We start from the raw sequence: 12,807 nt of genomic DNA on the forward strand, positions 1-12,807 counted from the left end.
CATTGCTGCAGCTGTGACCACGACTACTACTGGGGCTGTAGTCCATTGCAAACAGCAAGAAAAGGAGCGCTTCCAGGTGGTGCAGAGTGTTGGTAGGTAGGTCTGTGGTTTCACACTCCGTCACGTGGACATGCATTCCGACTCTACAGGTTTTGTCCACAACATGCAGTCACGAACAGCTGTCCGGAATATGTGTGGTCTGTCCGGTTCTGGCTCTGTCTGGGGGAGGGAACCAAGAACGAGGTCTGGGGGTGCATCATGTTTTGGAATGTGGCCAGTGCATGTGTACTTTAAGCATGCCTTTGTTTCTTGTTTAAGGTGTGTGTGGTTCGCCGCCTGAAGGTCTGTAAACACAACGCGTGGTCTGTTGTCTCAACACAATGCTGCCTGCATGCTGAGTTCAGGATGACACGTGCACTGATGAATGCCGTGGAGGTAGCCATTACAGATCACACAGGGTAGATTTCAAGGTGGAGTCAAAGAGTACGGACTGTTCCATACACGCTACATTACACAGGATAGTTTCGGTTTCAGTTTCCAAAGGGTGTCAAAGGGTGCGGCCTAATCCATGTACGCCTCACCACACACGGTAGCCATTACGAATCACACACAAAACATGCTATGTTCGCATAACAGACTGAACACAGGCGTGAAAATCTGTCATCGAAAATGCCGGCCGTGTCTTGTTGGTGAATCACTGAGGGATATAACTGTGGATCTTAAATCAGAATAATTTCCGACAATACTGGGTGTGCTTTACTGCACATTTGCCCGTGAACCTTTATGAGCTTGCCAAGTGAGGCCTTTACGTGTAACTAGTGCTGACAGAGAGGGGTAAAACCCAAACTGGCAGAGGGTTGGCAAGAGGGTCTGGAGCAGAACAGATTACAGTGACATGTCACAATATCTAAACCAAACACCATGACCCACGTAAAAGGAAATAACTACTGTTATAGATTCTTTCTCTTTCCAGTTTCATCATTTTTCTACATTTATGATTTGGTTCATTTATCGACCTGTGTGTCTTCCTGATATTTGATCAACCTGTGAATGTTAACTTGAAGCACACAGCACGGTGCGTTGTGCAACAGCTTCGTTGAGAGGCCATGATTTATCATGAAGAAAGTATGTGAATATTTCGGGACACGGAAAACTTTGAAAAAAATGTCAGAACATGCATTCCACACGACAGGGTCGACTGTATTGTGTTTTTGGCTTATTGAGGAATTCAAACTGTTGCGTGGAACTTTATCGTTGAGACTGCCAGTAAAGTGTTTTTGAAAGTGAATCACTGAGGAATGTAGCTGTAGATCTGAACCAGAACAGCGTTAAACAGCATGGGCCTGCGCAGCTCTTCGTGAGACGAAGTGAATTTTCCTCTCTGAACTCTGATGTGTCATTGTCATGGCCCTAAGACTGTGTGCTGATTTCTGGATAATAAACAGGAGAGAGGCAAAACGCACATTTGGCAGTAGATTGGCAGCGTTTGGCAATTCCTGAAAACCGTTCAAGAGTTGTAAAACACTGCGCAATCATAGACTCATCAGTCCTTAATAAACACCAGACGTCTCCACAGGGCGGTATGGGCCTCTGGAGTGCTTTCTTCTGTTACCTATTGGATACACCTTCTACACTCCTCACCATACCACTTCTCCCCCCCCCCCCACCACTCCCGACACACACACACCCAGTACTCTACTTCAGTCTCTCTGACTTCAGAGGAAGTGACGCCATCAACAGACATCTTGATCGTGTTTACCACGGGATGAAGCAAACCTCTCCTGCCCACAGCTTCACCACCAGAGAAACGTGCTGTACTTCTTCCCTCCCCCCAAGGAATTATAACAACTGCGTCTGCGGAATCACTGGGCTGTGTAAATGGGATGAAGTATTTATGTTAATGACTGAAGGTGGGCAGTGATGATGCATCGCCCGAAGTGTGTGTTGACGTGCTGTGACGTGCCTCACCAATGTCCGCCCTGTGGACGGTAGTCAGGCTGTATTTCTGACCGGAGTGCGCTTTTTTTTTTCTTTCTTAGATTTGCTTCATGTGTGGCCGGAGTTCTGTTGGCAGGAGATGGATGTGCAGATGGTCTGAACTTGCAAATGTAGAATTTCTTTTGAAAGTATACTTCAGTCTGGAAGTGCCGAATCGAAATGGTTAGTGGAAAGTTTTTATGTGAATATTATTTTTATTATAGTTGTTGTTGTTATTAATATTATCGCTGTTGTTGTACGCATAATATCATGCATGCTATCAAGTGTAACCAAAGAGTAAACGTAGTCAAAATATTTTAGTGCATTGTATTGCTTTGTGGCATATTGTACAGTAGAGAACGGCACTGTGCTATTTTACTTCAATCCGTCGGGCAATGACTTTCTGCGTGCATTCCGCATATGTGCTGATCAATTCTGCGGTAATTCAACACAGAAAAAGTTACAGATTATGCCGTTGGAAAGACCATTGTTTTTCTTCAAGGGAAGTGTGTGAAGTGCATTTCATTTAGGACAGTGAAGATCTGAAGCAGGTTGACACATTCACACCACAGTGGGGTGGTGTTACAGGGCGACGGGAGGCGGGGAGAGTGGGGGTTGAAGCGTGACTTGTGTTTGAAAACAAGTACTTCTAATTCTTCATTGTGGACAAAAAGCAAAGAATGCTGCAAAGGCTTCTGTTTAAAACATTTTCTTATTTATTTATCTATTATCTATTTATTTGTTTACTTATCTACTCATTGATTGATTTATTGATTGATTAAATTATGTATTACATGAGTTGCACTTTTCAGTGCACCTGAAACGATTGACTGTTCCGTTGGTCTGATCAATTAGTTTTCGTGCAGTGTGTCTTCAGTTTTCAGATGCCTTTTTTTCTTGTGTAACGTGCCTTCAATAACTCAACCTCGGAAGGACAGGCTTCATTATAAACACGTAATGAAATGAATCAGGAGTTGGGAACGAGGAACCCAACTGCTAGAACCAGTATGTGACTCAGTCAGTTTGGCATTCTAGGGACATTGTCGATGGTATAGGAATGAAATAAGAAAATCTCATTGTTTCCATGTTGTCAATAGAAAAGAAAAGCTGTCTCTTTTTTTATTCAGCTCTATACTTTTCATGGGAATTATTATCACGATACTGTCTTGGAACTTCAAGCAGGATGAAGTGCTCTGAAAATATACTCTGTAATAAGACCTGGGAAGGTGACCAATATTGATCTGCTAAAGCTGTCGACAGCCATTGACAGAGCACGTCTTATTCTGAACTGCTGAGGGCCGACACGTTGTGACGGGTTCCGTTGTTCTTTAACCGTGTCAGTCAGCTGTCTGTGAAACACTGACAATGGATGTTTTCACTGACACTGTCATGGCTGAGCAGTCCCGTGGCTGAAAGTCATCGTCCATGAGTCACGTATTGATCTGATGTCATTGTAGTGTTCTTCTGCGATTGAATGGGTTTACGTTTTGAAGATGCTGGGATAACCACACTGGTGTCTTTGAGAAACAACCGAAGATAATAACACACGCAGGCAAGCAGGCAGGCAGGCAGGCATTCACACACACACACACACACACACACACACACACACACACACACACACACACACACACACACACAGATATGTTCCTTTTGCTGTCCGGAGACAAGCCATGCACACAGCTGTAAAGTCACTGCCGCCCAAATGCTTCCCACTAGACAGCATACACATTCTGGTCAAGTCAGGGAACAGGGAACGATTAACGAAGCAAGGGACGTAATAAAAATGCGGACGCAATTGCCCAATGTGAAATTGTCACGTGCACTCAGCAACGACTGCACAAGAAATGTCCAAGAACATATCCACAGTCATTTCAAGACTTAAACCTACACACAGGTATTTCGTCATCCTGAACATGCTGCATGGAACACACAGCCGAAACCAAACAAACATGGACTACGTGCGTGCTTGCATTCAGTCAGGTATAGGCCACGTTCCTTTCAGTGAGCGTTTCTTTCCTTGTGAAGCGCATCGTGGATGTTACAGGTGTGCGCCATATAAAACGTTCATTGTATGAATATCAGTTGTTGAAAAATGTTTTTTTCTCCCTCTTCTTTTTTTCTTGTGATGATGATGACGACGACGAAGAAGAAGAAGATGATGATGATGACGATGATGATGATGATGCCGATGATGATGGTGATGATGCCGATGAAGAAGAAGAAGAAGAAGAAAAAGAAGAAGAAGAAGAAGAAGAAGATGATGATGATGATGCTATCATGATTGACTCTGCACGGTGTGGCAGGGGGACAGGGAGGGGCAGAGCAAACTGTGGAGACACGTGTCCAATGGACATGACGAGGAGGTGGAGGACCTGGGCAACGTCAAGTGGTGGCACTGGAAAACGGTCAGTTCTGTGTGTGTGTGTGTGTGTGTGTGTGTGTGTGTGTGTGTGTGTCTGTCTGTCTCTCGTTTTATTTAAGTCTTGATGTAACTAAGTTAATATCAGTGTTGCCCTGTTCTCATGGCTGTTCAATATCATGGCCTAAAGGTGAGAAAACCGTGTCAGTCTGAGTCTGTCTCTGTCAGTCCTTGTTTCTGTCTCTTTTTGAAACCGTTTCTCTATGTCCGTGTGTCTGTTTGCCTTTCTGCATTCCCCCCACCCACCTGTCTCTCTCTTTCTCCCTCTCTCTCTCCCTCTCTCTCTCTTTCTCCCTCCCTATCTCTCTCTCTCCCCCCTCTCTCTCTCCCTCCCTCCCTCCCTCTCTCTCTCTCTCTCTCTCTCTCATTTTCAAACGAGAAAACGTGTCAACATTTTTTTTCTTTTATAGATGATAATGTAAACTTGCATCTTGTAGTTCTCTCTGTCTTCCCTCCCCACTTCGTCTCTCCACCCCCCCCCCCTCCACCCACCCACCCCCGCTCTTTCTCTCTCTTTCCAAACTTCGCCTTCGCACCGCCTCGCCCAGTTCTCTCACATGGCAGCTGTCAGAATGTCTGCCCAATTAGCGCCAGGTGCAGACTGCAGACTGGTCCCGATGGCTTCAGTATCAATACTCCTCAGCTTCGGCTCAGAGGTTTTCTTTTCTGTCAAGAGCTTTGAAATGTGTCGCTTGAGATGGTTCACTTTTAGCACGTCGGTACAGACTCCTGTAATGTATAGCGGGTTTTTTTTTAGTTTCTTTTTATCCTTCACTCATTGTTTTGTTGTTAGTTTTTGGTTGTTGTTTGTTCTTGACAAGTTGGCGGCAATCTGCTTTCATTCTCAGCTGTTGTCTGAGGCATGTGCCACTTCCTGAAGACATCGTGCAGTGTGGGGCTGAAGGGGGTGATGGGCACGTCTAGCGTCGGCCAGAATGGGGCACAGGATATCCACATGCAACACTACACGGACACACACACATACAGACACAGACAGATAGATACAGACACAGACACACACACAGACACACACATCTCTCTCTGTCTCTCTCCACACACACACACACACACACATATATATATATATATGTATGTATGTATGTTGGTTTAGGTGTGAGTCTGTCGTGTGTGATTATAAATTTAAGTCTGTACAGAGAGATGCAGAGAAAGAATGTCAGTGCCATACTGATTTCTTGAACCAGGTCACATTTCAAATTCAGTGGTAGAACAAAAGCAATGTCAACTACCAAAATGAAATATTTCAGGGATAATTGTGTCGTAGATCTGTTTACGCAAGTGACAGATTTTATTGATAGTTTTCATGCCTATTTTTTATGATTAGCAATAATAATGATGATATTTCTTGGGGTATACCACACACTTTTATTGAAACCGTGGAAGAGTTGTTGATATCAACATGTCCTTGTATAAACCATGCAGCTCTTGTGACTGTCCCTGCAGTGTGGCATCTCATGAACCACCGATTGGTTGGTCAGCATCACGTGGTCTGATGGTCTCTGGCCTGATATGGTCATATGGCACACGTGTCTTTCATCCTATTTTAAGCCATGACAAAAAGGGTAATCATTGTTATTGCTTCAACATCCTTAGCATAGCGACTTTGTATGTACACACACACACACACACACACACACACACACACACACTGCCTCTGTGAGTCTCTGAACACTGGGTAGGGAGTCTGCCCATAGAACTGATGTCCACAAATCATCCTGGGCTGAATGCATCCATGGGCCTTTCAGTCAGCTCCACAGCACGTTCTGTGTGCCGCCACCTGCACCAGCCATGCACATACTGTTTCCCCAGGGAGTTTCTCCCACTGTCCCTGTTCTTCAGCACCGTGCATGCCTGCTGTGGCGTGTGCTTGGTGCTCATGTTCATGACTGGTGGTGCTTGAGAGCCTTCATGTAACAACATGACTGGTTGTGCTTGAGAGCCTTCATGTAACGATATGACACAGTATTTGAAAGCCTTCATGTAACAATATGACACAGTATTTGAAAGCCTTCATGTAACGATATGACTGGCAGTGCTTGAGAGGCTTCATGTAACGATATGACTGGCAGTGCTTGAGAGCCTTCATGTAACAATGTGACTGGCAGTATTTGATAGCCTTGATGTAACAATGTGACTGGCAGTACTTGAGAGCCTTCATGTAACAATGTGACTGGCAGTATTTGATAGCCTTGATGTAACAATGTGACTGGCAGTACTTGAGAGCCTTCATGTAACAATGTGACTGGCAGTACGTGATAGCCTTCATGTAACGATATGACTGGTAGTGGTTGAGAGCCTTCATGTAACGATATGACTGGCAGTACTTGAGAGCCTTCATGTAACAGCATGACTGGCAGTGCTTGAGAGCCTTCATGTAACAATATGACAGTATTTGAAAGCCTTCATGTAACAATGTGACAGAGTATTTGAAAGCCTTCATGTAACAATGTGACAGAGTATTTGAAAGCCTTCATGTAACAATGTGACACAGTATTTGAAAGCCTTCATGTAACAATGTGACACAGTATTTGAAAGCCTTCATGTAACAATGTGACTCGCAGTGCTTGAGAGCCTTCATGTAACAATATGACACAGTATTTGAAAGCCTTCATGTAACAATATAACACAGTACTTGAAAGCCTTCATGTAACAATATGACACAGTATTTGAAAGCCTTCATGTAACAATATGACTCGTAGTACTTGAAAGCCTTCATGTAACAATATGACTCGTAGTACTTGAAAGCCTTCATGTAACAATCTATGTTCACCTTGATAACGGACTAACTCAACAACTATCGTAGCATTTAATGTGCAACCTGCCAAGTTGACAACATTCCTAACAGGCCTGTTGTTGGTGTGTTTTTAATGCATGATTGTTATCTAAAGTGCCCTGTACTTCACAGATGCACATATCAGAAGGCAGGAATTGACTCTTGGTCTCAGAGAGAGGGTGGGAGAGAGAGGGGTGGGAGTGGGGGCGGCAGAGAGACAGGCAGACAGAAACAGAGACAGACATTTGTCATCGTGTTCTCGTGGTACTGTTTATGTTGTTGTTGCTGCTGCTTCTCTTCTTGTTCCGAATATAATAAATGTCGCCTTTATATAACACCCTGGCTGCGGATTTTGTAGCATGTGGTAACACTCTGACCTATGTAATCATACCCTCCGCTTACATAAGGTGTGTGTGTGTGTGTGTGTGTGTGTGTGTGTGTGTGTGTATCGGTGACTTTGGGAACATCGTCATCTTGGTACTGGTCCAGTTGGACCCATTCCAGTTGGAAGCGGTGCAGCTGAACCCATTTAGTTCGTCCTCTGACCTATTCCACAGTGACAACCTGTGTGAAACGGACCCCCTCGTGAAGGCTGGGGCTGCGTGCATGGCTCAGGATAGCTGAGCACCGAGCCAGCATTCAGCAGGTTGTCAGCTCGAATCTCATGCGCCTAAAACCTGGACAGTCTTACTGCTGCCCACATTAACGTATTGTCGTTGTGATGGTTATCAGTGTAAGATGGGATCATGTTGTCACTGTACGCTATCTGATTCATCCCTTTGTGCTCCTTGTACAATCTCACCAGTTTGATACAACTTTCAAAGACTCCATCTCCTCAGCGATTTTTGTACAGGTAATAAATTCAAGAATTAGCGCCGTTTATTTTTGTTTTCATTGTGTGGGTGTCATCAGGCAACCGACAAAAAGCATGAGGTGTGTTTAACACTCCTAACCTGATGTTATCCTTTTCTGAGCGAATGATTTTTATATCTGATACATTTTCAGTTTGAAGGAAAACTCGAGATAACTTACTGACTAAAACTGGGCACAAACAACAGAACACGTTTGAAACTACACACGGGAAAATGTGATGAAAGGTTCCAAATTAAAAATAGAATGACGATAAACGCATGGCAGTACGAACAGTGATATTCCTTGCTCTCTTAACGTGAAGGAGCAAGTTGACTAGCTGACCACAGCGACGGCTAGCAAGAGAGAGAGAGAGAGAGAGAGAGAGAGAGAGAGAGAGAGAGACAGAGACAGAGACAGAGACAGAGACATAAACAGATGATGTTCAGCAATTTGTTTTATTTGTCAGATATTGCCTCTGTCAGTAAAGCCAATAATGGAATGAACATTATATCGCTAATGTTGGTGTCATCATCGTCACAATTTTTGTCTCCCTCTCGTTGTGATAATCCATTGCCATCGACGTCATCATCATCCTTGTCATTATCATGGCTGTTGTTATCATCACCGCCTTCGTCATCTTTGTCGTCAGCATTGTCATTATCGTCGTCGTCATTGTCTGTGTCATCTTCGTTGTCGAAGTCTTCATCGCTATCTTCACTGTCGTCGTCATCATCACCATTAACATCGCCATCGTCGTCATTATTATCATCGTCGTCGTCATTATTATAACCCCCAATGTCGTAGTGTCCTCATCAACTTAGTTAACATCTATCGTCGTCGTCATCAATATTATCATTGTCGTCTTCCCCTTGTCCTGTGGCGGTCAGTGTGGAGAGGGAGGCACGCCCTCCGAAGGGAAATTAGCGGAGTGTTGCCTCTCTGCATATCACCAGCCACCCATATATACATTTTCTGTGTTTGAAAAAATGGATGAATATCTAAATAATACATCATTGATTAGATGATCTGTTGATGGATTGCGTGAATAAGTGAGTTAATGAATGAGTGAGCGAATGAGTGAGTGATGGAGTTAATGTAACAGTGGGTGAATCGTTTCATTCGTTGATTCAGGCAGGGTCTGCATGCACGCTCACTTGAACCATTTTCCCCATGCCTCCTCTTCTACTCAGCGAGTCGCTCGCTCACAAGGAGGGCACACAACAGGGCGCAGATGCCTTCGTTCGTGCGAGATTCATGCAACCAAGCACACACACCACACGAACACGTGCGCGCACCTAAACATACACACACACACACGCGCGCGCGCGCGCGCGATCACAATCAAGGACAGAAAAAGAAGCCTATTGAAGTTCGCTGTGGGAATTAGCCTTTTTATCACCGCCGCTTGGATTGCTGCACATTGGCTGATGGAAAGGGAGAACCAGAGAGTGCCAGCCATAACATCAACTGTATTTTATGACAAGTCATATTGTTCTCTTTTTGTGTGTCTGTCTGTGTGTCTGCCTGTCTCTGTCCGTGAATGTGTGTGTCAAACACAAATGCGTAGAATTTAGTTTCACACCTGTGCATATGCACATACGTATAATATATGAACGTTCACACAGTTTCAATTTCTCAAGGAGACGTCACTGTGTTCGGGCAAATCCGTATACGCTACTTCACATCTTGTAGGCAAATATCTGACAGCAGCATAACCCATCGTGCTTGTCACGCCTTGGGTGCATGCATATATCTCTGTTTATGTATCTATCAGAGTGAATTCCCATGCACAATGTTTGCGAGAGGGCAATGGTTATGTTGACATGGGTTCTTTTTTCGGTGCGTCAAGTGAGTGCTGCACACGGGACCTCGGTTTATCGTCTCATCCAGATGACTGGACGATCGGTTTGATTTTCCAGTCAAACATGGGAGGGGGGGGGAGAGCGGGAATCGAACCCAGACCCTCACAGACACTGTACTGGTAGATAAACGTCTTAACTATTCTGCCACCTTTCTCACAAATAAACGTCTTAACCATTCTGCCACCTTTCTCACAAATAAACGTCTTAACCATTCTGCCACCTTTCTCACAAATAAACGTCTTACCTTTCTCACAAATAAACGTCTTAACCATTCTGCCACCTTTCTCACAAATAAACGTCTTAACCATTCTGCCACCTTTCTCACAAATAAACGTCTGAACTATTCTGCCACCTTTCTCACAAATAAACGTCTGAACTATTCTGCCACCTTTCTCACAAATAAACGTCTGAACTATTCTGCCACCTTTCTCACAAATAAACGTCTGAACTATTCTGCCACCTTTCTCACAAATAAACGTCTTAACCATTCTGCCACCTTTCTCACAAATAAACGTCTTAACCATTCTGCCACCTTTCTCACAAATAAACGTCTTAACTATTCTGCCACCTTTCCCCATTCGCACTTTCTCACAAATAAACGTCTGACTATTCTGCCACCTTTCTCACAATAAAGTCTGAACTATCTGCCACTTCTCAAAAACGTCTGAACTATTCTGCCACCTTTCTCACAAATAAACGTCTGAACTATTCTGCCACCTTTCTCACAAATAAACGTCTGACTATTGCCACTTCACAATAACGTCTGACTATTCTGCACCTTTCTCACAAATAAACGTCTTGAACTATTCTGCCACCTTTCTCACAAATAAACGTTAACATCTGCCTTCTCAATAAACGTTTAACTCTGCCACCTTTCTCACAAATAAACGTCTAACTATCTGCACTTCTCACAATAACGTTTAATATTCTGCCACCTTTTCACAAATAAACGTCTTAACCATTCTGCCCCTTTCACAATATCTTACCATTCTGCACCTTTACAAATAAACGTCTGAACTATTCTGCCACCCTCCTCCAGGAGCGTTCACACACGCACGAGCACATATATACATATCTATATCCATATCTATCTATCTATCTATCTATCTATCTATCTATATGCATGTGTGAGAGAGGAGGGAGTAGGAGTGGAAGAGCGGATGGGTTCAGAGTCACACACACACACACACACACACACACACACACACACACACACAGAGAGAGAGAGAGAGAGAGAGAGAGAGAGAGAGAGAGAGAGTGTGTGTAACATATTTGCTTTTTCTTATTTAATTAGTTATTTCGATCACGATTCTTTGTCAATAGCTTATCATTTGAGATAGTTGTTTTTTTTGACAGACTCGCGTAAGTCCTCAGACCCACCGCGACAACCACCACCTCCAGGATCACCTAAATTGATAATGGACAAATGAGCTGTACTCCTTTGATTATCTGCGAAGGCGATGATTATTTCTGAGTGTGTTGTGGCCTATTGTTTGTGCGCGTGTTGGATAATGTGCAATACATCGCAAAGAAAAGTTTCGTTTACCGTTATTTGTCACAGCTTAGATCTGCACCCAGTCAAAGGTATACTGATGAATACAGTGTGATTAATATAACAATAAAAATAATTTCAGAAACAAATAAAAATGAATAAATCTTCTGGAATGTACGTAAAAAAAGGGCAAACTCATACCCATCCAGTCTATTCGTCATTAAACACATGACTTTACGCGCGCGCGCGCGCGCGTGTGTGTGCAAGTGTGTGTATGCGTGTGTGCATCAGGTGAGAGAGAGAGAGAGAGAGAGAGAGACAGAGAGAGAGAGAGAGAGAGAGAGAGAGAGAGACAGACAGACAGACAGACAGACAGACTACCAACAGAGAGCTATCCAAATAAAAGGAATCATATCATCCGAATATTCCACACAAAGCCGTTAATGTAATAATTCTGCTCTCATCAGCAACGCACACACTCTCTCTATCTCTTTCCGTCTCTCTTCAAACACACACACACACGCCCGCGCGCTCACACACGCACGCACACATACATGTACACACGTGCGCGGACACATACATACACATGTATCCATATTTACTCACAGACAGGCAGACTCAAACACAGACACACACAGACCCACAGACACACAGACCCCCCTGCCCCCCCCCCCCCCCCCCCCACAACCCCCCGCCACCCACCACCCACACACACACGCACACGCACATGCACGCATACACATACACACACTTAGACCAACAGACTCGCACATGCACTCACACGCACACGCACATGCACGCACACACACACACACACACACACACACACACACACACACACACACACGCACGCACGCACGAACGCACACACACACGCACACACACAACAACCATCACCAGACATCACCACCCCTCATACCGCTACAACAAATTTCAGAAAGCTGGAGCTATGTTGTGATTGGTCAGTCCACCGATCCCGCGCCTGCGCACTGGCAGAGTGGCGTGTGGTGTCACGGCTGGTTCTGGCGGGGCCATCAGTGTGGCATCGATCTGCAGGATCCCGCGCTGCTGTGTGAAGTGGTCTGTGCGGGCTGTCCAAACAGGGTGGACACAGCAGGGCGGACACCCCGAGAGAGTGGGCTGTCTGCCACGCCTCTGCCGTGTCGTCAGGATGTTCCTTTGAAATCCCTTTCGTGTTCCCGTCCTTTGATGGGCCAGTTTTCTCATCCCCGAAAAGCATGTCGGGTGGGTATTGTATCGTGTTATGAGTGCCGATCGTGATTAGAGCTTGTTCAATGTGAACCTTGTTGGAGGTCGTTGGTCTTGAAAGAGAAGTGACTGAATGACGGTGGTCAATACTCCTGTCATTTTGTTGTTGTTGAAATTTAATATCCTGGTTTGTTTCGAGAGT

Source organism: Babylonia areolata, chromosome 9 (assembly GCF_041734735.1).
Source record: "Babylonia areolata isolate BAREFJ2019XMU chromosome 9, ASM4173473v1, whole genome shotgun sequence".
NCBI classification, from domain to species: domain Eukaryota; kingdom Metazoa; phylum Mollusca; class Gastropoda; order Neogastropoda; family Buccinidae; genus Babylonia; species Babylonia areolata.